This window comes from Gigantopelta aegis, unplaced genomic scaffold (genome assembly GCF_016097555.1).
Source record: "Gigantopelta aegis isolate Gae_Host unplaced genomic scaffold, Gae_host_genome ctg4162_pilon_pilon:::debris, whole genome shotgun sequence".
Classification (NCBI taxonomy): Eukaryota; Metazoa; Mollusca; class Gastropoda; order Neomphalida; family Peltospiridae; genus Gigantopelta; species Gigantopelta aegis.
Genome location: NW_024533712.1, coordinates 24,013 through 50,830, shown reverse-complemented (window position 1 = coordinate 50,830; position 26,818 = coordinate 24,013). Strand labels below are relative to the sequence as shown.

At 38.2% G+C, this 26,818-nt stretch overlaps 1 protein-coding gene across 4 annotated transcripts in view; it reads left to right on the top strand.

Moving 5' to 3' along the window:
• Positions 1–26,818, top strand: part of LOC121392601 (neutral ceramidase-like) — a 52,341-nt gene that overhangs the window by 2,214 nt on the left and 23,309 nt on the right. For 2 of the 4 annotated variants that reach the window (XM_041523746.1, XM_041523747.1), the window contains exons 2-4: positions 15,945–16,049; positions 18,294–18,425; positions 19,808–19,996. The gene's annotated coding sequence lies outside the window, so the exon portion shown is untranslated. Of the gene's footprint in view, positions 1–11,299; positions 12,112–15,944; positions 16,050–18,293; positions 18,426–19,807; positions 19,997–25,389; positions 25,435–26,818 lie in introns of those variants that run through there. The other 2 variants (XM_041523748.1, XM_041523749.1) reach the window with 2 other exon arrangements.

Below are 26,818 nucleotides of genomic sequence, written 5' to 3'. Positions count from 1 at the left end.
GGATGCTGGCAGATTTCTGCCAGAGTTGAACGAAAATCCCTGAATCTGGATAACAACAATTATTCATATTAGCTTTACTGCCAAACAGCAGGGCATCAGCTAGCGGGTAGAGGCAATGGTGTGTGTGTGTTATTTTTTTTATTTAACGACACCACTAGAGCACACTGATTTATTAATCATCGGCTATTGGATGTCAAACATTTGGTCATTTTGACATATTAGTAGTCTTAGAGAGAAAACCAGCAATTTTTTTTCCATTAGTAGCAAGGGGTCTTTTATAGCCGCCATTCCACAGATTGGATAGCACATACCACGGGCTTTGATATACCCGTCATGGCACATTGTCTAGAACGAGAAATATACTTCAGCTGTGAGACACTACACGGACGATGACACTCGAGATCCACTGTCAGACCTCATTAGTAGCAAGGCATCTTTTATATACACCATCCCAAAGACGGGATAGTACATACCACAGCCTTTGATATACCAGTCATGGAGTACTGGCTGGAACGAGAAATAGCCCAGTGAGCCCACCGATGGGAATCAATCCCAGACCATCCGCGCTTTACCACTGGGCTGCGTTCCACCCCTGGTGTAGGAGGAATGCAATGGGGGGGGGGGTTAAAATAATAGAAAAATTGTTTATTGATACTGCTGTTTTAAGTATGTAACCTCCCTGAAATGACCACAAAATGGTGTCTTGCACCTTCCATTGGTTCATTGTTTAAATCCTAGTTACAGCCCTGAACAGCAGTAAAATGATGGAAATACATGGTGAAAAGGTTTTAGGCCAGCTCATTTGCCTGAAGTGCTATACCTGGATAGTATTCAAATAATATATAAAGGCAAATAGATGACCAGTGTATATAACTTGTGAATGTCCCCTAGGTAGGGATGGAGTTCACAATAGTTATATAGAAATTGCATATCCGTGACCCATTTGCTTATGAATTTGGTCATTCTACCCCTCTCCTAAGGGTGGGGCACAAATAGGGGAAAATTAAGCCAATTGTCTACCCATTGAGCCTTGCGGAGCACTCACTTGGAGTCGGTATCTGGATTAAAAATCCCATGCCTCGACTGGGATCCGAACCCAGTACCTACCAGCCTGTAGACCGATGGCCTAACCACGACGCCACCGAGGCCGGTCTCATATAGACAAATGCATTTAAACTATTATGTCTTCAGAAATACTAGACCATTTCAAACAAAATTTATTTGGTAGTTGCTCTCACCCATGGAAAACCCAAAACCATGAATTTGGTCATTTTATTCCCCCTAGGAAAATGGGTGCCCCACACTCCATGTGTTTGGTAGTTGTGGTCAGCAATTTACTCAGGTGACCGTTTTGATCTATTTTGTATCATGCATAAGTGTTCAACACTGGATACACATTATGTATATGGTACATATACTCTTCAAAAAAAGAAACGCAAAAGGGTACAAATGGGTTATAACTCCGATTTTATGTTTCCTACCGGTTCATGCTTTGTGAATATAAGGTCATTGCATGTCCCAAACACATTCCCACGGTTACATTCGATAAAACGCAGCTACTGTACAATAAAGTTCCAAAATGTGAATATTCGCAAAAACGCAGCCACGTGCAAACCATGTCACCAATGCACGTGCGTTGTCTGCACGTGCAACATGAACACCGACAGTATAAAAGTGCAGGGTGTTCACTTGCCTGGCCTCTGTATCTGGCCGACAGTTGACAATCCAGGACATGCCACGTCTCAGTGAACCGCAGAGAAACAATGCCATCGGCCGACTAGACGCAGGCGAATCCAGAACGGCCGTTGGCATTCCATGTGTCCCCAAGCACCATCTCCAGACTGTGGGACCGTTACCAGCAACATGGATCAACACGTGACCTCCCTAGATCCGGTCGACCACGGGTCACTACCCCCGGGCAGGACCGCTACATCCGGGTACGCCACCTTCGGGAACGATTGACTACTGCCACCTCCACAGCCGCAGCAATACCAGGTTTGCGCAGGATATCCGACCAGACCGTACGGAACCGCCTACGTGAGGTAGGAATTCGTGCCAGACGTCCAGTTCGAGGTGTCATCTTAACACCACAACACCGTCGACTCCGACTGCAGTGGTGCCAGATTCATCGACAATGGCCTCAACTGCGATGGAGACAGGTGTGGTTCAGTGACGAGTCCCGATTTCTGCTCCGACGTCATGATGGAAGATGTCGCGTGTATAGGCGTCGTGGTGAACGTTATGCGGCAAACTGTGTGCAGGAAGTGGACAGATTCGGCGGGGGTAGTGTCATGGTGTGGGCAGCCATCTCACACACTGGCAGAACTGACCTGGTCCACGTGCAGGGCAACCTGAATGCACAGGGCTACATTGACCAGATCCTCCGGCCACACATCGTTCCAGTTATGGCCAACGCCAACGCAGTGTTCCAACATGACAACGCCAGGCCTCACACAGCACGTCTCACAACGGCTTTCCTGCAGAACAACAACATTAATGTCCTTCCTTGGCCATCGATATCACCGGATTTGAACCCAATTGAGCATCTATGGGACGAGTTGGACCGACGCCTCCGACAGCGACAACCACAGCCCCAGACCCTGCCCGAGCTGGCAGCAGCCTTGCAGGCCGAGTGGGCCACCATCCCCCGGGACGTCATCCGTACTCTGGTTGCTTCAATGGGCAGGCGGTGCCAGGCAGTTGTCAACACACGCGGAGGCCACACCCGGTATTGACTCCAGATGACCTTGACCTTGGTGGTGTGTCCTATCACTTACTCACAATGGACTAGAGTGAATTGTGAACAATCCTGCAACATTTGGTAATTATCGGACTCACCATTCAATAATTAAATCAATTCTCCAAATGTTACGACAATGTGGTTTTGCGTTTCTTCTTTTGAAGAGTATATTTAATTAGGGCTCACATCTTGATGTTTGTTTCTTTGGGTTTAAAATATTTTTTAGGTGAATGGACATTTTACTTCTTCTTTTTTTTACAATTGTGACCGTGTGAAGCACTATTGCAAGTATCTTGTGTCACAGTAAATTACTGAAATGCATAAAATCCTTTTTACTATTTCTATTATTCTAATATCAGTGTCCAGGGTTTCTGCCAGAGGGTATGAAGGGTAAACTTATGTACCCTAAAATCTTGGGAATTAATGAATACGTTTTAATAATTTTTAGAACGATTATAGTAAGATAGCTGCTGCTTAAAGTTTGTACATGAAATGCAGTGTCCAATTTCAAAAGATTCCAAACCCCATAACCGCCTAGTAGCGGCAGTTATGATCTGGAGTTTTCAAGTACCCTCAAATTATTGATTACTGCATGGTGTTATTTACTTTTGACCCAAAAGTTGCATGCACACAGCAAATAGTTTCCAGTTTTACATACCTTACCATGGTAACCAATAGTTTGTTTTCTCTGTTTTGCATTGGTTACCATGGTAACAGAATTAACAATTTTCACCCATTTCTTGTAAACAGCTGGGAGCTTATTATTACATCATTATACAGTGATTTGTATTCAAATAAATTCATTTAAAACATTTCATATGGGAAACAGTTCCTCTTTTTGCATTGGTTACCATGGTAACAGAATTAATAATGTTCATTTGAAAATGACAGGAAGTGAAAGGGCATATACCTTTTTTAAAATCGTGTGTCATTTGACAAAGATATGTAAAGTAATAGAGATAGTATACATATTTTTAGTGTCTAGGTAATGTTTTGCACAATGTCCACAAGTTACAAAAACGCGTTGATGGTAGTATTGTAGCGTTCCTGGTTTTCAGTCTGTCTATCTTTTCATATTTTCCTTGGTTATTATATTCAGTTAAGATTCTGATTATATCTCTTACTAATTACATTAACAGCATGATCTAACTCTACTCACTTATGAATATCAGGAACGTTATTTTCTCATTGCTACGAGGGATAATACAATAAGTGTTGTGCAACCGTTTTAAATGTTGTCGGCAGAAGTCCGTGCAAGAGTGTGGCCTGACTGAATCAACCAATCAGTTAGATTATTTTTCGACGCACGTTATTCATCCCCACTTGCGCTCGGGTTGTTTTCCTGTGAGGTTTGTTTTTGTGGGTTGCGTTGTTTTTTGTTTTATATATATCTAAACATGTTTGCTTCCATTCCTAGCTGTCTGCCCATTTATACATACGTTTAACCAATGTATATCCTATAAGTTTCGGTTATTAAAATTATAAATTAGCTACGTAAAGCGAGTCATGCAATGACCCGTGTTACGTGTAAGGTGTAATCGTCCCATATATAATTCCGTGTTTTTACCGTGCATGAACTGTCCGCTTAATCGTTTTGGCTGAGTTAGAGAACGGACGACCCGTCTGAATAAATTAAACCTGATTAAATTAGGATCTCGTTGATTTTAATAAGCGGTCTTCGTCATTGTCGATGGTTTGTAACCCCATTCCGAATAAGTGAGTCCTAATTATATGGATTAACGACTACTTTAATTGGGTGTTTTGGTTAAAAATAGCTTTGAAGGGGGCTGTCCAATATATATGATTTAACAGAGTTCGTGTACACCGGCATGGATGGGTAATCATGTAAGGTGTAGAGCCTAATTATTTGGTGTGTGCTGTCCTGCAGATGTAAACTTAATTCCGCGAATAGTCTCTTTGTCGGGATTATCCACGACACATTCATACACATCCCTAAATATAAATATTTATTTGTATGGATATGTGGATGTAAATTTATTTATTTAGTGGTAGTCAATTCATATATGGATTCTTAGAGGACTACCATACATATTTGTTATTTGTTTGTACTCCCTCAATAAATGTGTAATCTGTTTATTTGTTAGTTTGGGTTTTCTGTGCTAGCCAAGTCGGTCTCTGGTTTATAGTAATTTCAGCCTTCTAGAGAATTATTAATAGACTCTTAGTACCAGCACAAGTCTACAACCGAAAGGGGTAGCTGAACCCGTGGTCCCCAGATTGGGACCCGAAAAGTAAATTTCATTACAGTATGTGCATTTGACCCTATTATTCAAAAACAAAAGTGGCTGTCTACTTAATTCTTTTTCTAAATCGAGTAGTATGGTTAATAGATCACATCAAAGACTTAAATTAAAAGCAAAATATTAGTTTTAAATTAAAGTTTTCATAATTATTAATGAAAAAATGGTATATTGAAAGTTGCAGCTGTTGCCATAGTAACATAAATAATATAATTGACTATAAAATGTTAGCGTTATGTAGGTGGATATTCTTAGTATATATGTGTATAATTTCATGCTGAAATGTCAACTGATTTTAATAATATTACCAGAAATGTATAATAGTTAATGTTGGACATTATGCTCATAATTTTAAAACAATGCGTTGATAGCCCAATGCGCATCTGACGCAATTTTTCAGAAAAACCGTGGTTGTCGACTTAATTTTTTCTTTACATCAAGCAGTATGGTTAATAAATCACAGCATTGACTTAAATTAAAAGAAAAATGTTAGTTTTTAATTACAGTTTTCATAATTAATAATGAAAATATGGTATATTGAAATTTGCAGCTGTTGCCATGGTAACAAAAATAATATAACTGGCTGTAAAATGTTAGCGTAACGTAGGTTGATATTCTTAGTATATATGTGTGTAATTTCATGCTGAAATGTCAACTGATTTTAATAATATTACCAGAAATATATAATAGTTAATGGACATTATGTTCATAATTTTTAAAAAATGCATCGATAGCTGAATGCGCATCTGACCCTATTTTTCAGAATAACACTGGCTGTCGACTTAATTTTTTCTTTACATCAAGCAGTATGGTTAATAAATCACAGCATAGACTTAAATTAAAAGAAAAATATTAGTTTTTAATTAACCTTTTTATAATTATTAATGAAAATATGGTATATTGAAATTTGCAGCTGTTGCCATGGTAACATAAATAATAACTGACAACAAAATGCTATAATTTCATAGGTGGGTTTCCTTTGTATATGTGTGTGTAATTTCATGTTGAAATATCAACAGGTTTTAATAATATTACTAGAAATGTATAATAGTTAAAGCCGCACACCCTAGTTCCATCCAGCGAAAATAAATTATAATTTGGTTAATCTACAAACCTGTAACACACTTAGATCACGTTTTTATCAAATGGAGTGAAAAAGCAGGTTTTATATCGATAAATACCATGGGAATCCCCATGTCCCAATTGCTTGAAATAATTTTGAAAGTTAGTATTCTGATGTCACCTGTAGAAGCACAACAATGTCTACGTCACGACAAATTTCACAGACTTGGGGTGCGTTCGTTTCACCTCTCCTGGACATGTTCCAACTGTTCTGTCCTGGTTGTATCCCCTCTCCAGATATCGTAGGACTTAGCAAAATTATTGGTTTTAAGGGTTTGTAACGTTTTGTATGGAGACACTTACTTGTCTGAACTTTATTGTTACTGAAAATGTTCACGAACTGTGAAGAAAAATCTCACAAATGAACAACAACAAATCAGATGTTGATTGCGCGAACCGTGCACGAGAAAACAAACCGAACCAAAATGATAACGGTCACGTGATATACCAATGTCTGTGACATTAAAAATAGATTGGACCTCGCTTGCTTAACGTTTTTTTCTCGACAACACGTTTTGTGAAAAAATGCATTTCGTGGTTTTACAAACATCAGGATTACCAAAAAGCACTTCAGGTGAATGGAAATGTGTATTCTAAATAATAAAATGTAAGTAAAGTGCAATTTTATTTGTGAAAAATGGGGTTTAATAGCGAAAAACAACGCCGTAATGGTTAACAAATAAACGTAACTTTAATGTTGGACATTATCTTCATAATTTACAAAAAAGCGTTGATGACAGTATGTGCATTGCAACCTATTATTCTGAAAAAAAATGGCCGTCTACTTAATTTTTTCTTTAAATCAATAACTATGCTTAATAAATCACAGCATACACTTAAATTAAAAGAAAAATAGTAGTGTTTTATTCTTGTTTTCTTAATTATTAATGAAAAACTTGTATATTGAAATTTGCAGCTGTTGCCATGGTAACATAAATAAAATAACCATCTACAAAATGCTATCATTACGTAGGTGGATCATTATGGTATATATGGGTGTAATTTTATGTTAAAATGTCCATGGATTTTAATAAAATTACTAGAAATGTAGAACAGGTAAAAATTCTTTAAATTTAGCAAAAAGAATGCGGCAGGATAAGGGTTAATAGACCAATAAAAAATGATTCAAAATGTAAATAGGTAAAACGTGAATATAAATTAGTCAATGGGAAATGTCACCAATTGCATATTTATGGTTCCAGAATAAGACGAGCGCTAAACCAAGCTATATCCAGCCCAGGTATATTAACGGTCATCTAAGTGCATGTGATTGGAGGGACACTTGGTTTTTTTATTTCTATACCTTAGAGTGATTTATTTATTGTACTATATTTTTGATATGGATTGTTACATTTGTAAATACAAAGGTATATTTTGTTAATTATTTATTTCTTTGAAATACATTTATATGAAAAAAAAGTTGTTTTGTTTTTGTTAAGAACTTTTTCTCAACTAGATGTGGAATGTTCCTGCAGCAGCTTGGCTTATTTTTTATGTTTGTAATAGGACATGTTGTCACTCCAGCCAGTGCACCACGACTGGTACATCAAAGGCCGTGGTATGTGCTATTCTGTCTATGGGATGGTGCATATAAAAGACCCCTGGCTGCTAATCGAAAAGAGTAACCCATGAAGTGGCGATAGCAGGTTTCCTGCTTAAGTATCTGTGTGGTCCTTAACCATATGTCTGATGCTATATAACCGTCAATAAAATGTGTTGAGTGTGTCATTAAATAAAACATTTCTTGTTATAGGAGCTACATAAAATGTACTGAAAGAAAAGCAGTAACATTGAGGGTAGGCATTTGTAGAGTAGCCAAGAGTTGGATGCAGTTTAGTGGTGTAATGCTTATCTGAGTTCTGATGGGTTGTAGCATCAATGACCAGTCTTTGCCGTGACGAAAATCAAGAGTGATTAATAGCTCCACCGAGATTATGGGCAGCCATTTAAGATATTTCCATATTGATACCATAGAAATTCATATGCCAAGGGGAGCTAAAAATGACTCCTTGAACCAGGGCTCGAACTTAAGAATTGGTCTCCCACGCAATTTTTAAAAGAATTGCAAAGGGGTGAAACGGTCCACCAAGGGCAATTTTGAGCCTGCCTACGGCAATCTTTTTAAAAGTGACATTTGCAGAAAATAGACCTGACTGAAAGGCTATCTTGTTATATGTAGACATCTTTTAAATGTGCAAATGTTAAATATTGGCAGATAATGTACAACAGGTGTATACATTTCGCCATTGTTGAGGAGCTTTACCGACAGCACAAAAGTTCCATCGGTGATGCTCTCTACCTATGGCAATTTATATCTTGGCGACGGCAGTTGCTGCCATTAAGTTCGAGCCCTGTTGAACTGCAGTCAGGGGAGTGATTAGGAGCGAGAGTAATAGCTCCCTAAATGGTGAGGTCTGAAAAGCCCATGATACAGTTTTTTTTCTCTCGTCCCAACCATCCCAAAAGTTGTTTTTGTTTGACACAACTAGAGCACATTGACATATTAATCTTTGTCTGTTGGATGTCAAACATTTGGTAATTCTTTCATAATTAGTCTTTGAGAAATGCAGTACATTTTTCTGTCAGTAGCAAGGCTTCTTTTACATGCACTTTCCCACAGACAGGACAGCACAAACCACAGCCTTTGATATATCATTTGGGGGCACTGATTGAAACTGGTGAGGTGGGGGGGACCAAATCAGAGAACTGGTCTACCAAGGGGTTGCAATCCAAGCACCTCGGGTGAGTGTTCCGATTGATCTGGATAACACTCCATCATCCCAACCATTGCTCCAGTATATCAAAGGCAGTGTTACATATTATACTGATGGAAAGAAATATGGATACGTGGAATTGTAGATCCAATTTAACTCTCTACTAGAGCAGTTATGCCTGTATAAATACAGAACAACTAGTTAATGATGTCTGATATCTGCTTTATCCTGTGAAGGTAAGAATGGGAAATTCAGCGAGGCTCTGCCCAGCGGAATTTCTCATTGAGCCTGAACAAGATAAAGCAGATATCTGACGTCATTAACTGGTTATTATCTTTATCCTGCAGATCATAAAAATGAAGGGGAAAAGCTGTTATTTCTGTTATTTCAACCACATTGTACGACAACCTAGAGGTCAAATGAGCAATTTTGTAATGTAGCTATGTGTGTGACGTCTCACGACCGACGACAAAAGTCATATCCTGCTAGTAGCAGGATATGACTTATCTGTCATCATATTCTGTCAATGGAAACGGTGGTTGCAGGATAAAATACTCAAATGTAATGGGACTGAATATCTGTCAAATTGACTACCAGTAACAGTCCGCTTCTGACACTACAGATGGAAGATTAGTTGGTTTAACGACATCACTAGAGCACCTTGATTTATTGATCATTGGCTATTGGATGTGAAACATTTGGTAATTCTGACAGTCCTAGGAGAAGAAACACGCTAAATATTTTTTTAGCGGCAAGGGATCTTTTATATGCACAATCCCACAGACAGGATAGCACATGCCATGGACTTTGATGTACCAGTCATAACTGGCTGGAACGAGAAATAGCCCAATGGGCCCATCCTAGACTGACCGTACATCAGACGAGTGCTTTACCACTGGGCTATGTCCCACCTCTATATCGATTGAAGGTTTTAGTTGCAATCACTATCTACTGTAACCATTTGTGATCCCATATTTCATATCGGTTTGTGGATCATAAGTTCGTTCTAGCTACTTTGCAGTAGAAGTAACATTTGTGGTTGCAGTGGGTTTCTTCTCAATTTAGACCATATCAAAATAACCAGTGTTTAAGTGGACACAAATAACTGTTATCAGTTTGTCAAATTTGGTCACAGAATGAGTTGCCAAATTCATGTTTCACTTTGTCAAAGGGCCAGAGTGACAGTTGATCTACAAAGGGCGTGCTATTTTTGAATTGGTAATTTGACAAATAATGAAATGTATTCACCAAATTCAATTTAATTTGCGTTTGTCGATTTGAACAACAGCTTAAATATTTATAACCATATGGTCACAAACTAGTATAGTTTTAAATATACTGTGGTCTCATTAAACTTTTCTATACTTTCCTGAAAAGTGAACGTCCCATTTGGAAACAACAGCCATGAGTTTAAAATGGGCTGTATTTAGCTCACTTGGTAGAGGACTTGCCATAGAATCAAACCATTTCTGTGCGCCAAGACTGGTATGTCAGTCTGTAGTATGTCCTCTGGAAAGTGCATAATATAAAAGATCCCTTGCTGCCAATGGAAAAATGTAGTATGTTTCCTTTGTCTACAAGTTAAAAATTACCAAATGTTTGACATCCAATAGCTGATGATTACTCAATGTGCTCTAGTGGTGTTGAACAAAACAAACTTTAACCTTAAAATGACCTGGGGTTCTTTAAAAATGTCTTTTCCTTCACATTCAAAAGTGGCAGGGTGACATAGCTCAGTGATAAAGCTCTCATCTGATGCACAATTGATCCCAATCAGTGAGCCCACTGAGCTATTTTGCGATTCATCCAGTATTCCACAACTGGTGCAACAATTTTGTTTCTTTTGTTTAACGATTGATCTATTAATCATTGGCTATTGGATGTCAAACATTTAATAATTTTGACATAGTCTTAGAGAGGAAACCAGGTAGCAAGGGATCTTTTATATGCACCATCCCATAGACAAGATAGGTAAAATACCACAGCCTTTGAAATACCAGTCATGGTGCACTGACTGGAACGCGAAATAGTCCCCACCGACAGGGATCGATCCCAAGCAGATCACACATCAAGCAAACGCTTTACAACTGAGCTACATCAGTCATAGTGCAATAAAGGCTGTGATACGAGAAATAGTACATGGGCCCACTGTCCATTTGTCAGATGGTATATATATATATAACATCCCTTGTGCTGTTTAAAATGATCGCCCTAGGAGGTTTCCTATGTAGTTCTTAACCATATTTGGAGAGGGACGTGGTAAAGTGCTCACCTGATGCGTGGTCTGTCTAGGATTGATCAGTCTTTAAGCTATTTCATGTTCCAGCCAGTGCACCACGACTGATATATCAAAGGCTGTGGTATGTGTTATTCTGTCTGTGGGATGGTTCATATAAAAAAATCCCTTGCTACTAATAGAAAAATGTAGCGGGTTTCCTCTCTAAGACTATATGTCAGAATTATCAAATGTTTGACATCCAATAGCTGATGATTAATAAATCAATGTGCTATAGTGGTGTTGTTAAACAAAACAAACTAACCAGTCGCCGATTTATAAATTAGTGTGCTCTTGTGGTATCATTTACAAAAAAAACTTAACATTTTTGTTATCCCAACTAATGACCCATGACTAGTATATATATACATGTATCTGACTGTCATGTATTGTCCTGTCCGTGGGGAAAATGCATAAAAAAATTCCTTTATTACCAATGAAAAATATAGCTGAAGATAGCACAACTACCATATGTTTAACATGTACCCAAAAACCAATGATTAATTTATCAATCTGCTCTAGGGGTGTAGTCAAACAAAACAAACCATAACTTTCAAAATATGGCATTGATTGTCATATGAAGAGACAAAATTTTTTGCGTAGAGCTTTGTAGTAATTTACATGGAAGTAGCACTTAAGAGATTAGTTTCGGTGTTTTTGGAAACCAACATGACGTCTGCTGGTAAATGATGTTGACAATAGCAACAACCTTTCGCACAATGTTTATAGTATATTCCTAATGTAGATTATCACTTCTGGGTTTGTAGAGCATGCTTTCATGCTCGGAGCTAAAATAGAGAGGTTGAAAAACTCCACATCTTTGTTATGTTTGTTGTTTAAGGCCATTACATGTTTTGTGGCCGAGCAAAGGAAAAGAGAACATTCTAGAAATACCTGAAAGAGCCTCGAGTAGTTTTATTTGATTAATGGTGGCAAGTGTCCAACTTTGTAACGTTAATGACACCATTCTGAAAATTTGTAAAAACATCGAACACTGAGGTAAAACCGTAATGAGCATTGCTGTTGGCTACTGTGGGGTCTTTGTCTAAATTCTGAATAGTGTAGGTTAGTGGTTAAAGTGCTTTCATGGTTAGTTATTAATTGCAGGAGTTGCCTCCCTTTGTGAATTCAAAGTGGTGGTTTTTCTCATTTAATTACATTGGTACAAGTTTTGGGTATTTGTTTTCCCCTCCACCAAGTAGTTGCAGTGATGTACATGTATACATTTTGTAATAAGTAGTATAAATACATGTATATCTTTTTTTTTTTTTTAAAGCTGGTTGTCACGTTCATTTGAGATTTAAACAAATGTGTTGAGGTGCATGTGCAGATGGGGGGGGGGGGGGGGGGGGGGGGGGGGGGGGGGGGGGGGGAGGGGAGTTTCGGGGGTGGAAACAAGGAGGTATTGATCCCATGACCGACTGCACCTCAGGCGAGTGTTAAACCCACTGAGCTATAAACATCCCACTTAACCTAAAGAGAGGTTTAAAAGTACATGTCTGAAGTGTGTACTTCGTTAACCCAGGTACGATTTTAGCTCTGGCAGGTTGTTGCCCCACTCCTTACTTAAGATGTCATTGTTTAGACATGAATGCCTCTGTCATCCACACAATCTTGTCTTTTCCATCTTGGATGAACAGATTCCTACATAAACACCATTTTAGAGAAAGCAGAATGTTTGGGGCATTTTTTGCTTTGTTGGTATGTATAGGTACCTGGTAGGTATTGTTAACATCTGGTCTTAAGATAGGGCTGATCTGCAATAGAACCAATAACTTAATTTTCCATGTCCATGCAGATCTAAAAGACCGGCCTTGGTGGTGTTGTGGTTTAGCCATCGGACATAAGGCTGGTAGGTACAGGGTTCGCAGCCCAGTACCAGCTCCTACCCAGAGCGAGTTTTAACGACTCAATGGGTAGGTGTAAAGCCACTATACCCTCTCATTAACCATTAACCAACTAACATCTAACCCACTGTCCTGGACAGACAGCCCAGATAGCTGAGGTGTGTGCCAAGGACAGTGTGCTTGAACCTTAATTGGATACAAGCACGAAAAGAAGTTGAAATGAAATGATTTGAAAGACTCTATAAAATGCTGGTTGTGCAGGATGGACGTGCCTGAACCTTCAGTGGATATGGGCACATTAATAGTTTTCCTCCCTTCCTTCTAAACCTTGTACAGTCAAACAAGTGTGAATCAACCAGCTGGGGTTAATAAAATGTGTTTTCTTAAGGCTAGTGACTGCTTAATATTGGTTCCTTTTTATTAGAAGATGGGGGGAAATTTTAAGATGGACACATAATTTATAAGACTGGTGACTTTTAATTCAGATAATTTGTTATACATGTTTTTATAATATGGTACAAAAGTTACTTCCCTTCTTTATTATTTAAATACATTACTCTTATTTCTGAGAGATAATTTTCACACTTGGCACATGCAATAAGTCGATCTAGATCCTTGATGTTTTTATTCCTTCAATTTCTTGCCAGAGTTATTCTGCATGTTCATTTTGCCTTTTGCACTATGAATTATTTGTTCCCTCACCATCTAATTACACAACACACCGTCTTTTTTTATGGATATTAATTTTCCACTTCTTGCTTATGTAGTTGTCATGAACCAAGGTCTTTGGAGATGTTTTGCCAATTTCTGACAGTTATCTCAAATTTAACTACATATTGTTTACAATTTCTGTATCAATCCACATGTAATTACTTTACCAGTTACATGGGACATGTTGTATCACTCTCTAACTAGGCATCAGCACTTCATTTATACATTTACCTTAGATTCACACCCAATAGCCAATGTAACTTTAGTGCTGGGGTGTCTTTAAACATTCATTTATTCATTTGTTCAGTATGGGACGTAGCTCAGTGGTACAGTGCTCGTCTGATGCGCAATCGATCTAGGATTGATCCCCATTGGTGGGTCCATTGTGCTATTTCTTCCTCCAGCCAGTGCTTCACAACTGGTGGAACAAAGGCTGTGATATGTACTATCCTGTCTGTGGGATGGTACATATAAAAGATCTCTTGCTGCGAATCGAAAAGAATAGCCCATGAAGTGGTGACAGCGGGTTTTCTTTCTCAATATCTGTGTGGTCCATAACCATATGTCCGATGCCATATAACTGTAAATAAAATGTGTTGAGTGCTTCGTTAAATAAAACATTTCCTTCATTCGTTTATTCTCTAATTAGCAGAGCTAGCCTTGTTCATTGCCAAATTAGCCAGTTACTAATTTTGATACAAAGTGGCTATAACATTTAATATTTGGCTATTGGAAGTGTATCAAATCCATCACTTTTTAATATTTGTTACAAATATACTCCACAAATTTGAAAACTGGCTGAAACTAAATTATTTCTAATGTGAGCCCCAAACTGGGCATATGAACCATCCATTAACCAAAGTCAATGACAGCTTTTATGTCATATTAAATTTGTTATAGTCTCCCATAGCACCATATATATATATATATATATATATATATATATATATATATATATATATATATCTTACGCATGTTCTTTAAAACTGAACTGAACAGTTTTCATTTGAAATGTTTTGAAAAATAGAAAAGGTGTTGAAAGTGACTAATTTAGGAGCCAATAATTCAAAATGTTAAATAATCAGAACTCATTTGACGTGACTTCACTAATATAACCAATTGTTTAATTATGTGAATTAAGGTTGTGTAACCAGAGAGCTAGTTCCCTAATTCTGACATGCTTATACATGTAGTACAGTTCAGTACTAAATTGATTTTGAAGAATAATTTTGCAATGATATTTTATATTTCAATTTCAGTACTCATGTGCTGTGCACCAAGTACAAATGTATCTAGAATGCTAAATCTAATGTTTTTTTGTTTAACGACACTAGTTGATTTATTAATCATCAGCTATTGGAAGGAAGGAAGCAAGGAAGCAAATATTTTATTTAACGACTAATTCAACACATTTTATTTAGGGTTATATGGCATCAGACATATGGTTAAGGACCACACAGAAATATGGAGAAAAGCCGCTGTTGCCACTTCATTAGCTACTCTTTTCGATTAGCAGGCAAGGGATCTTTCATGTGCACCATCCCACAGACAGGATAGTACATACCACGACCTTTGTTACACCAGATGTGGAGCACAGGCTGCAGCTATTGGATGTCAATTGACATGTAATTACTTTACCAGTAACCAGCATTTAGCAGTTTTGACATAGTCTTTAGTAGGAAACCACCTACATTTATCCATAAGAGTAAGGGATCTTTTATATGTACCATCCCATGGACAGGATAGCACATACCATGGTCGTTGAATATCTAGTCGTGGTGTACTGGCTGGAACAAGAATTAGCCCAATGGGCCCACCAACGGGCATCGATCCCAGACCGACTGCAATTCAGGCGAGAGCTTTACCACTGGGCTACATCCTGCCTCTGTCTAGGCCATCGGTCTACAGGCTGGTAGGTACTGGGTTCGGATCCCAGTCGAGGCATGGGATTTTTAATCCAGATACCGACTCCAAACCCTGAATGAGTGCTCCGCTAGGCTCAATGGGTAGGTGTAAACCACTTGCACCGACCAGTGATCCATAACTGGTTCAACAAAGGCCATGGTTTGTGCTATCCTGCCTGTGGGAAGCGCAAATAAAAGATCCCTTGCTGCCTGTCGTAAAAGAGTAGCCTATGTGGCGACAGCGGGTTTCCTCTAAAAAATCTGTGTGGTCCTTAACCATATGTCTGACGCCATATAACCGTAAATAAAAATGTGTTGAGTGCGTCGTTAAATAAAACATTTCTTTCTTTCTTTCTTTCTTTCTGTCTAGAATGCATGCAGTCTTGGAATACATTAATAAAGTGGTGATCCTGAAGTTTGCAGCTTTTACTTTAGAATGTTATAGTTCACAACACAACCATTTGGCAGTTTCCAGGTAATTCAAGTTGTGCAGCTGGCAAGCAAATACAAATGTAGGATGACAGTTTGCAAAAAATATTGTCCTGTAATTTATGCAAAATGTTATTACATAAATTGCTTTGAAGGTTTTGAATTATTGGCAATAAGTTAAGTTGCCTGTTAGCAGATTGCTAATATGCTTTTAGGTTTTTTTTCATTTGCAATAAGTTAATTTGCCTGATAACAGAGTAAGCATGTAAGACATCCTAGTGTTAATCAAAATAACTCAGGTGTTGACAGGTTTCTTCTCTTATAATTTGTTTCTAGATTTTGGAGGCAGAAGGTAGAGTTCTTGCTAATGTGCTGTCTGCCATAGGATTACCCTATTTGTTTTTTTCTTATTCCACATAACTGGTACACCAAAGGCTGTGGTACATGTATATACTGTTTTGTATGTGGGAGAAAGGAAGGAAATGTTTTATTTAACAACGCACTCACCACCTTTTATTTACGGTTATATGGCGTCAGACATATGGTTAAGGACCACACAGATATTGAGAAGAAACCCGCTGTCGCCACTTCATGGACTACTCTTTTCAATAGCAGCAAGGGATCTTTTATATGCACCATCCCACAGACAGGATAGCACATACCAAGGCCTTTGGTATACCAGTTGTGGTGCACTGGCTGGGATGAGAAATAGCCCAATGGGCCTACCAACGGAAATCGATCCCACACCAACCACACATCAAGCAAATGCTTTACCACTGTGCTACATCCCGTTCGTCTGTGGGAGAATGCATACAATGATCTTGTACAGCTATTCACTAGTGAATGTGGTTCAGTTGAGTGCTTGCTTGATGTGCTTGCGTTGCAGGATCGAAACACCTCAGTGGATCCATTCAACTAATTCTTTTTCCCCATTCCAACCAGTGCACCACAACTGGTCAAAGGCTGTTGTATGTGAGGGAAAGTGCATATAAAAGATCCATTGCTACTAATGGAAATATTTTGCGGATTTCCTCTCAAAGACTACATGTCTGAAGTAACAAATGTTTGACATCCAATAGATAATGATTAATAGATCAATGTGTCTTCAAACAAAACAAACTTCTGTCTGTGGAAAAGTGCGTATAATGATCTTGTACAGCTAATCACTAGTAGTAGCATACACATGTATGTGGCTGCATCATGTTTCCTCCCTCAACTGGTGCAACAAAGGCTGTGGTATGTACTATCCTGTCTGTCTGCATATAAAAGATCCCTTGCTGCTAATTGAAAAGAGTAGCCCATGAAGTGGCAACAGCGGGTTTCCTCTCAAAGTCTGTGTGGTCCTTAACTATATGTTAGACGCCATATAACCATAAATAAAATGTGTTGAGTGCATTGTTAAATAAAACATTTCCTTCCAGTTTTAATTGTGATGAGGTGTCTCTAGATAAGGGGCGGGATGTAGCCCAGTGGTAAAGCACTCATCCGAAGCGCGGTTGGTTTAGGATTGAGTGAGTCTGGTACCAGTTGAAAAAGAAACGCCCTGAATCAAATATATGAAAAACATATGCTATATTTTCACACTGTGAGACTGGCAGCTGCACAGTTTCCGGACCTTACTTTTTAATTTTTGTTAATAAACAGCAGGAAAGGTATAAATTAATCAGTTGTGAAATTCTCATAATTCTTGTTGGTGTTAATAGAAGAAAATATATAGACCCAGACATCAAAACACACCAAATATGGTGGCTTGGCCACACTCGCCAGACCCAAACTCATAAGGCTTTGGTTTGTTTGGGCCTTAGCTGGGAAAGGAAAGAAAAGGAAATGTTTTATTTTAGCGACACACTCAACACATTTTATTTACGGTTATATGGCGTCAGACACAAATCACACAGATATTGAGGGAGGAAACCTGCTGTCGCCACTTCATTGGGCTACTCTTTTCGATTAGCAGCAAGGGATCTTTTATATGCACCATCCCATAGACAGGATAGCAGTCTTTGATGTACCAGTCGTGGTGTACTGGCTGGAATGAGAAAAGCCCATTGGGCCCACCAACAGATATCAATCCTAGGCAGACTGTGCATCAATCGAGCACATCAATCGAGCACTTTACCAATGGGCTATATCCTGCCCCATAAGCCAGAATTACCAAATGTTTCACATCCAATAGTGCTCTGTATAATGGTGTCATTAAACAAAACAAACTAATTAATTTAATCCTTCAAGCATTCCTCAGATGAAAACGTAATTAAACCACAAAAACACCTTTCATGTCTTTTATAAGCCAGGTGAGTGGTAAGAAGTGAATGTAACTCGTAAATGGTGGTGACAGAACAAAATGGTTGTGCTGTGTTTATCTTGAGTGCACTGTATCTCTGAAAATAGATTCCACTGGAGGAGGTCTAAGTAATCAGGAGTAAGTAGTTTGTAGAGGCACCGGGTAATATAAATATATTACACTTGTTGCTGTAATTTAAATAATATTTGCGGTTACAAGAAATGTTTTGGCAAATGCTTAAAAGCACTTGGAGCAAATATATATGTATGATTGTGTATGTGTGTGTTCTATGTGTAGTATGTGTATATATTTCACAGTATTGAGTATGTGTATAACTGAGTTCAGTGCTAGACTCATTGTAAATAGTTATGTGTATTTTTGGATAATGCAAGTGCTCATTAACAGACATGGTGTCAGAAATGTGGGGTAAGAAAACTTATGCCTTCCTCTAGCATTACCAGGGGTGGGCATGAAACACATTCACACCTCTTTGCCCTGCCATCACCACATTTTATATTTCCCTGTCCCCCAATAAAATGACTGTGTTGGTGGCCTCCCTATTGTGCCCCCCTCCCCCCTGCAATATAAAATCCTGGCTACATCAATAATACGTTTTATATAGAAAATGTAGATACCTGAAGTGAAAAATTGAGTACCTACCAATACAGTATATGATCGTTAATGTTCAGAAATAATTGTAAAAAGATATTTTAAAAATATGACCCCATTGTAGTAAAGTATTTATATAATTACCAGTGTCTAATATTGTAGTTCCTCAATGCGTTGTGAATTTAATGTTTTTCTCCTCCTTAAGATATTTCACCTAGAACAAAATAATAGGTACATGTATCAGAAAAATGACATTTTTTAAATGCTTGTACTATGTTGGGTTTTTTTACATAATGTGAATAGATGTACATCTACATTAATTTTATAATCACTTCATGGCTATGTAAGTCATAATACCCATATTGATAATTGTACTATGGGTGGACCTTTTTTTTGGAAGGGGGGGTGAGTTTGTGGGTTTGTTTTTGCCCCCACATACATCTGATGTGAAGAGATGCATTTGATGGCTAAGTCAGAACACCCATTGGACTCTGTCTTGTAGTCTTGTAGACAAGGTAGGGTCTCACTCAGTAGAAGAATGCTCACTTGAGGTGTACCTGGGCCCGTGCTTATAAAACTTTTAGAGTCCAGACTCAAATTTCTAATGACGTCACACGCATGCATTTTGTATGGCGTTGTCCTGACATTAGTGTCTCAGACTCTATATTAGAGACTCAAGTCTTATAAGCACCAGGCCAGGTTGATCCACTGGTGTATCAATGGCTGTTGGGGTATGCTGTCCAGCCTATGTATATATAAAAAATATTATGCTGCTACTTAATCAGTAACAGTAGTCTATGTGATTTTTCTCTTAATACCTAGGTCATGTGCCATATATAATCATTTTTGTTGGAGTATAGTTAATGTATGTGGTTTTGATTTTCAATTCCAATTTTCTTTTTTCTTGACAGAGTTCTCAGTAGTAATATACAAGAGACAGTAACAATAACATGGTGAATCCACTAAGGGGTATACCCATCGCACATCCAGTGAGTAATCTGCCACTGAGCCAAGTCACACCCTTGGGGTACACAACAGAAGCTTAGACTCGAGATCTCCAGATATGATGACGAAGCTGCTGACCCTAGCTAGTTTTAGAGGTACGTACCTTTTTTTGTTTCACATCAAATCAGTTTGGAGGTATTTCAAACACCAAGACAAACAGCAAAACATGGATTTGCCCTTTTTTTTAAATTTAAGCAAGAAATTCTAAGTAATATATTGGAAGGAAATGTTTTATTTAACGACGCACTCAGCACATTTTATTTACGATTATATGGCGTCGGACATATGGTTAAGGACCATACAGATATTGGGAGAGGAAACCCACTGTCCCCACTTCATGGGCTACTCTTTTTGATTAGCAGCAAGGGATCTTTTATATGCACCATTCCACAGACAGGGTAGTACATACCACGGCCTTTGGTAACAGTCATGGTGCACTGCCTGGAACGAGAAATAGCCCAATGGACCCATCGATGGGGATTGATCCCAGACTGACCGCACATCTAGCGAGCACTTTACCACTGGGCTACATCCCGCTCTAAGTAATATATTGTTAAAAAAAAAAAAAAAATAAGCAAACTTGTCATGCATGCTAGAATGACCAGGACTGGGAGGTAGAGGTAGACAAGACAGAAGTTGAAAGATAGAGGAAGAAATAAGATGGAATTCAAAGGAAAGAAAGAAAAGGAAGCAGTGGAATAAAAATAAAATTAAATAAATTTTAAAATTAAACAAATAATCATCGTAATAATAACCAGACATATTTTACACTGCCTTAGCAGCTTTAAGACTTGTCCAGAAATATTTGTTTCATGAAAACAAGTTCTTGAAGAAACATCACACACATTTTCCTTGTTGAAGATCCACAACTATGCTGCAAGGCATGTGATTACTATGTAAGTGTTTCTCTTTTACTGGATCTTTGGGTGTTGAAAAGCCATGAAGACTTCTGTCAGTGAAGATTCCCACGTTTTGTTACAGGTTTGGTACTTCATCATCCTGCTGTGTCCCTGTGCAGCAGATAACAGCCTCCTGCTAAGATAATACAGGTGTAACAATTAGAACTCTGGCACTGTAATTGTTTCTCACTGTGTGGCAGATGTACCTGGAGGTGATACTTACCACACACCTGGCCATGGTTTGTGTATCCCTGGGTAAGGTCAAGAACCCTATCCAGCTGTATATCATTCACTGTTGGTGTGGGTCCATGTAGCTTTGGTATGGTGTAGTAGTAGTTAAGCCATCGGCTTCAAGGATGGTAGGTTCTAGGTTCAAACCTCAGCAATGGCTCCCATCCGGATTGAGGTTTAAAGGCTTTTATGGGGAGTTGTGAAACCACTACACTAAATTATCTCACAATAACCTTTAATGACTAAGTGGGGCGGGATGTAGCCCAGTGCTAAAATGCTCGCCTGATGCATGGTTGGTCTTGGATCGAACCCCGTCTGTGGGCCCATTTCGCTATTTCTCCTGCCAGTGCACCATGACTGGTATATCAAAGGCCATGGTATGTGCTATCCTGTTTATGGGATGTTGCATATAAAAGACCCCTTGCTACTAATGGAAAAATGTAGCGGAATTCCTCTCTAAGACTGTAATGTAAAAATTACCAAATATTTGACATCCAGTAGCCAATGATTAATAAATCAATGTGCTCCAGTGGTGTCATTAACCAAAAGAAAACTTTTTGGTTAAGCCATTGGCCTTAAGGATAGGAGGTACTGGGTTAAGTAAATCTCAATACTAGCTCCTACCCAGTTGAATTTTAATGTTTTTTGTTGGGAGGTGTGAAAGCCACCGAACTGATTTATTTCACAGTAACCTGTAACCACTAACCGTTAACCCATATCCTGAACAAAACAGCCCATATAATTAAGGTATGTGCCCAGGACAGTATACTTGAACCATAACTGGATTTAAGCATGAAAATCAATTTTAAAAACTAATAAAAGAATAAATAAATATATTTTAAATCATTTTTATTGATAATAATAGAGAACTCTGAAATTATTTCTTGCTGTGTTGCAGGTGTTCAAGATACTACTTACTGTACACCTGGGCTTCGTTTCTGAATCATTGTAAGGTCAAGAGCTGTATCCTGCTTTATCATTCAGTGTCGGTGTGTGGCTAGCTTATACATGTACTTGTAACTTGCCCCAAGTACATACGTAAATCAAATGGTTTAAAGAAAATGAAAGAAAAATTTTTTAAAGCTATTTTTCAATTAACATCAAAAAATCTTTTGTAATACATTCATTTCCTCCACAAAAAGCAGACTGTACAATACCATATCCTAATAGAGCATTCTGATGCTAACAACAGACAGTACAAAGGAGAATAGGATACAAATGTTGACCATAAATATATGTGTGGTCTCGGTCATTCATGGCGTGTGTTTGCCCTGCACTCATAGCTCACCCCAATGTACTCTTATAAATCAAAAGATGTTTGACCAGCTCAGTTCATCTGTTAGTATGTGTTAGTGTATATGTTATTTTTGGCAAAACCTACCAATCTGACATGCGTTTCATGTCCGTAGTGTAGGGGTGGGAGGGTGAACCCCTGAAAATTATCAGAATCACATAATTTGTTCAATTTAAGGTGTGCACAGTCTCTCAGATTGTACATAATGCCAAATAACCCCTAATCCTGTTTCCAGTAAAACCCCTCTAACGAGAACCTACAGGACCAAGTAAACAGTCCAGTGTTAAGAGGTATCCAGTTTAGAGGGGTTCTGTCCTGTACTGATATTTAAAAAGGGATAACAGAAGGCCAGTTTTGAAGGATTTCACTGTATGTATAGAGAGGGGTTAAAGGGACAGACCCTAGTTTCAACCTGTGAAAATTAACAATAAGTTTAGTTAATTTAAAAACCTGTAACACATTTGGATAACGTTGCAATTGAGTAAAACATGAGTCTGTGACTTTAAAATGGTGAAATGCCCTCTAAAAATAGACTAACACTGAACTCCATAACTGTTACTCCTCAGACACACTGTGTTTTTAAAAATATTAGAAAAACATTTTGTGATATTAAAACACCAGGATGACCAAAAACACTTTGAATGTACGGAAACTGATAATCTAAACCATAAAATCTAAATAAAGTATGATTTCAGTTATCAAAAACGGCTACAATAGTCAAAAATATGCCTTAGTGTTTAAAAACTAGGGTATGTTCCTTCAAAAATGACCCCATATAGAGAGGTCAGCACTAAACATTTGTTTAATCACACCACTCACAACATTTACAGAACTCCCTATATTAGTTCAACAAAGTGGATAATTCAATCTCTCATTTGGAACATATCACTCCTACTTAAAACCAACGCCATATAACCATAAATAAAATGTGTCGAGTGCGTCGTTAAATAAAACATTTCCTTCCTACTTAAAAATCAATGTAGCTATAGTATCCAGTGATAGTTTATTACATTTATATAAAAATATGTTTGTACTGCAAACCCAAAACTAATCCACTTTGTTTTTACAACCTAATTTAAAATTTGGTTCACGAAACCTCTCATTGAAAATTTTATATTACTCAGTTAGTAGGTCAACAAACTGGATAATTTAATCTCTCATGATGCACCCTAGGGATAAAGCAAAAAATCACCCTAAAAAAACCCACAACCCACTCACACACACACAACAACAAAATGGGTGAGAAAATGACTGTTTACTGGTACCTCATAAATTGAGCTATTTCTCGTTCTAGCTAGTGCACCACGACTGATATATCAAAGGCTGTGGTATACGCTATCCCTTGCTACTACTGGAAAAATGTATCAGGTTTCCTCTCTAAGACTATATGTCAAAATTTCCAAATGCTTGACATCCAATAACCGATGATTAATAAATCAATGTGCTCTAGTGGTGTTGTTAAACAAAACAAACTGTTAGAAGCAGTTTTCAACCACTTGTACTGATACAAACTTTATTCTCATTTGTTGTAAATTTAAATTAATCTCCTTTTCTTAACAATATATATTATTACCGGGTAGTTGTCTTAAAGGGACAGACCCTAGTTTTTAAACACTACAGCACATTTTTCACTATTACGTTGGTTTATGATCACTGAAATCAAACATTACTAATATTTTATTGTTTAGATTATCCATGTCCGAATAACCAAAGTATTTCTGGTCATCCTGGTGTTTCTAATACCACAAAATGCATTTTTCATATTTTTAAAAACACACGTGTCTCAGAAGTAATGGTTATGGAGTCGCGTTTTAGTCTATTTTTAAGGACATTTCAACATCACAGACTCTTGTTTCACTCTGTTGTATCCAAATTTGTTACAGATTTGTAAATTAACCAAACTTAGTGTCCATTTTTACGTGTTGAAACTAGAGTCTAGGTGAAACATATGTCTTAGTGTTTAAAAACTAGGGCCTGTCCCTTTAATGTCAACACAGTTGGCATTATTACTTAATCTGAATAGTTGTACAATGCTATAAGATGAAAATCAAAAGCTGCCTGTAAAACAGATCATGAGAAAGCATGCCGTGTATTTTGAGTGACAAATACCTCTTGCTCCCTGTCAGTTTCAAACCTTAGTTTGTTGGAGGGGATGGGGGGGGGGGGGGTTCTGTCTATATATACCACACTCTCTACATGGCCTCGGTGGCGTCGTGGTTAGGCTGGTAGGTACTGGGTTCGGATCCCAGTCGAGGCATGGGATTTTTAATCCAGATACCGACTCCAAACCCTGAGTGAGTGCTCCGCAAGGCTCAGTGAGTAGGTGTAAACCACTTACATAGACTAGTGATCCATAACTGGTTTAACAAAGGCCATGGTTTGTGCTATCCTGCCTGTGGGAAGTGCAAATAAAAGATCCCTTGCTGCTAATCGGAATGAGTAGCCCATGAAGTGGCGACAGCGGGTTTCCTCTCAAAATCTGTGTGGTCCTTAACCATATGTCTAACACCATATAACTGTAATTAAAATGTGTTGAATGCATTGTTAAATAAAACATTTCTTTCTGTTTTTTCTCTACGCAATGTTTTGTAGCCACCATTTTGGTACAGTGGTACAGTGCTCGGTCGATGCGCGGTCGGTGTGGGATCGATCCCCGTCGGTGGGCCCATTGGGCTATTTCTTGTTCCAGCCATTGCTCCACGACTGGTATATCAAAGAATGTGGTATGTACTACCCTATCTATGGGATGGTGCATATAAAAGATCCCTTGCTGCTAATCAAAAAGAGTAGCCCATGAAGTGGCGACAGCGGGTTTCCTCGCTCAATATCTGTGTGGTCCTTAACCATATGTCTAGCGCCATATAACCGTAAATACAATGTGTTGAGTGCGTCGTTAAATAAAACATTTCTTTCCATTTTTTGTGTCTGTCAGAATTTCCCATCACAGCAGGTTTGACAAACATATCTACTAATATTATGTGTTAAAATATATTTTTAGTCGATTGTTAAGATTTTTATTTGGCAACTGTTTGTTTTGAAGTTTGTCTTCTATTATCCCATACAGCGTCATCTGATAACATCTGTACTCAAATCTCCATTCCTGGGTGAGGTAAAATATAAATTGCTTGAAATTCTAGAGTATTGCTTCTAAGTATAACGCTGCTGCATTGTGCAATCAGATCTGGCAAGTTTAAACAGTTTATACAATCGGCAAAATAAGCCTAACTACATCCTCAATCAACATATCACTGTCATTCGCAGTGCAGGAAAACTGGAGTTTAGGAACATTGATAATCTGCTACAAGACAAAACGTCTGTGAGAGAGAATTAATGCAGGTATGTTCTCTTGGCAGATACTTTAGGTATGAAGCCAGTGAAGTAAAGTAATAGTGCTAATTTAATTAAACAAAACCTGTTTGTCATCTTGACACATGCTTTCAGGAATAGTCATTTAGTAATAGATTGATGCTTGGATGGATGAGTGGTTGGGTGGCTAGGTGGGTGGATGGATGGGTGGATGGATGAATGAGTGGTTGGGTAGCTAGGTGGGTGGGTGGATGGATGGGTGGGTGGATGGATGGGTGGATGGTCAGACAGATGATCAGACATATATGGATGGTTAGACAGACTAACAGACATGGACAGATCAATGGATGGACACATGGGTCAGTGAAAGGATGGATGGATGGATGAATGGATGAGTGGTTAGGTGGATGGTCGGACAAACAAACAGACATGGATGGATGAATGGATAGATAAGGAGGATAGGTGTTTTATCCATCCATCCATCCATTCATCCACTCATCCTTCCATCATCCTCCAATCATTCATCAATCCATTTTTTGTCAGCGTTTACATGTGCATTTGGTATTTTGCCATCCATCCATTATGCATATCTCTATATTGGTATATGCATCTGGTGGTGTATAAATAGTAATGTGTGAATTCTCTATAACAAGAATGTATAGCCAGTTTCAGTCTACTAGCTGTAATTTAAGTAGCAGAATGACAATAATTATTATGAATACCCACCAATACTCATCTATCCATCTGTGTTACTTATCCATTCATCCATCATCCATTCATCCAATCATCTATTCATCTATCCATCCTTCCATCATTCATTCATCCATCCATCCATCCTTCCATCATGCATTCATCCAACCATCCGATCATCCATTCATCCATCTATCCATCCAGTCATCCATCTATATGCATGTATTTAGCCATTATGCATATCAAGTTCTCTACATTTGTATGTGCATCTTGCTGTACATGCATTGTGTATAAATAGTAATGCAAATGCATGAATTTGCTACAACAGGAATATATAGTCTGTTTCAGTAGTATAACAATCACTATTATGCATATCCACACATAGTCATCCATCATTCTGTGTAACTATCCATCCATCCATCCGTTCATCCATCCGTCCATCCATCCATCCAATCATCCATCCATCCATCCATCCAATCATCCACTCATCCATCTAT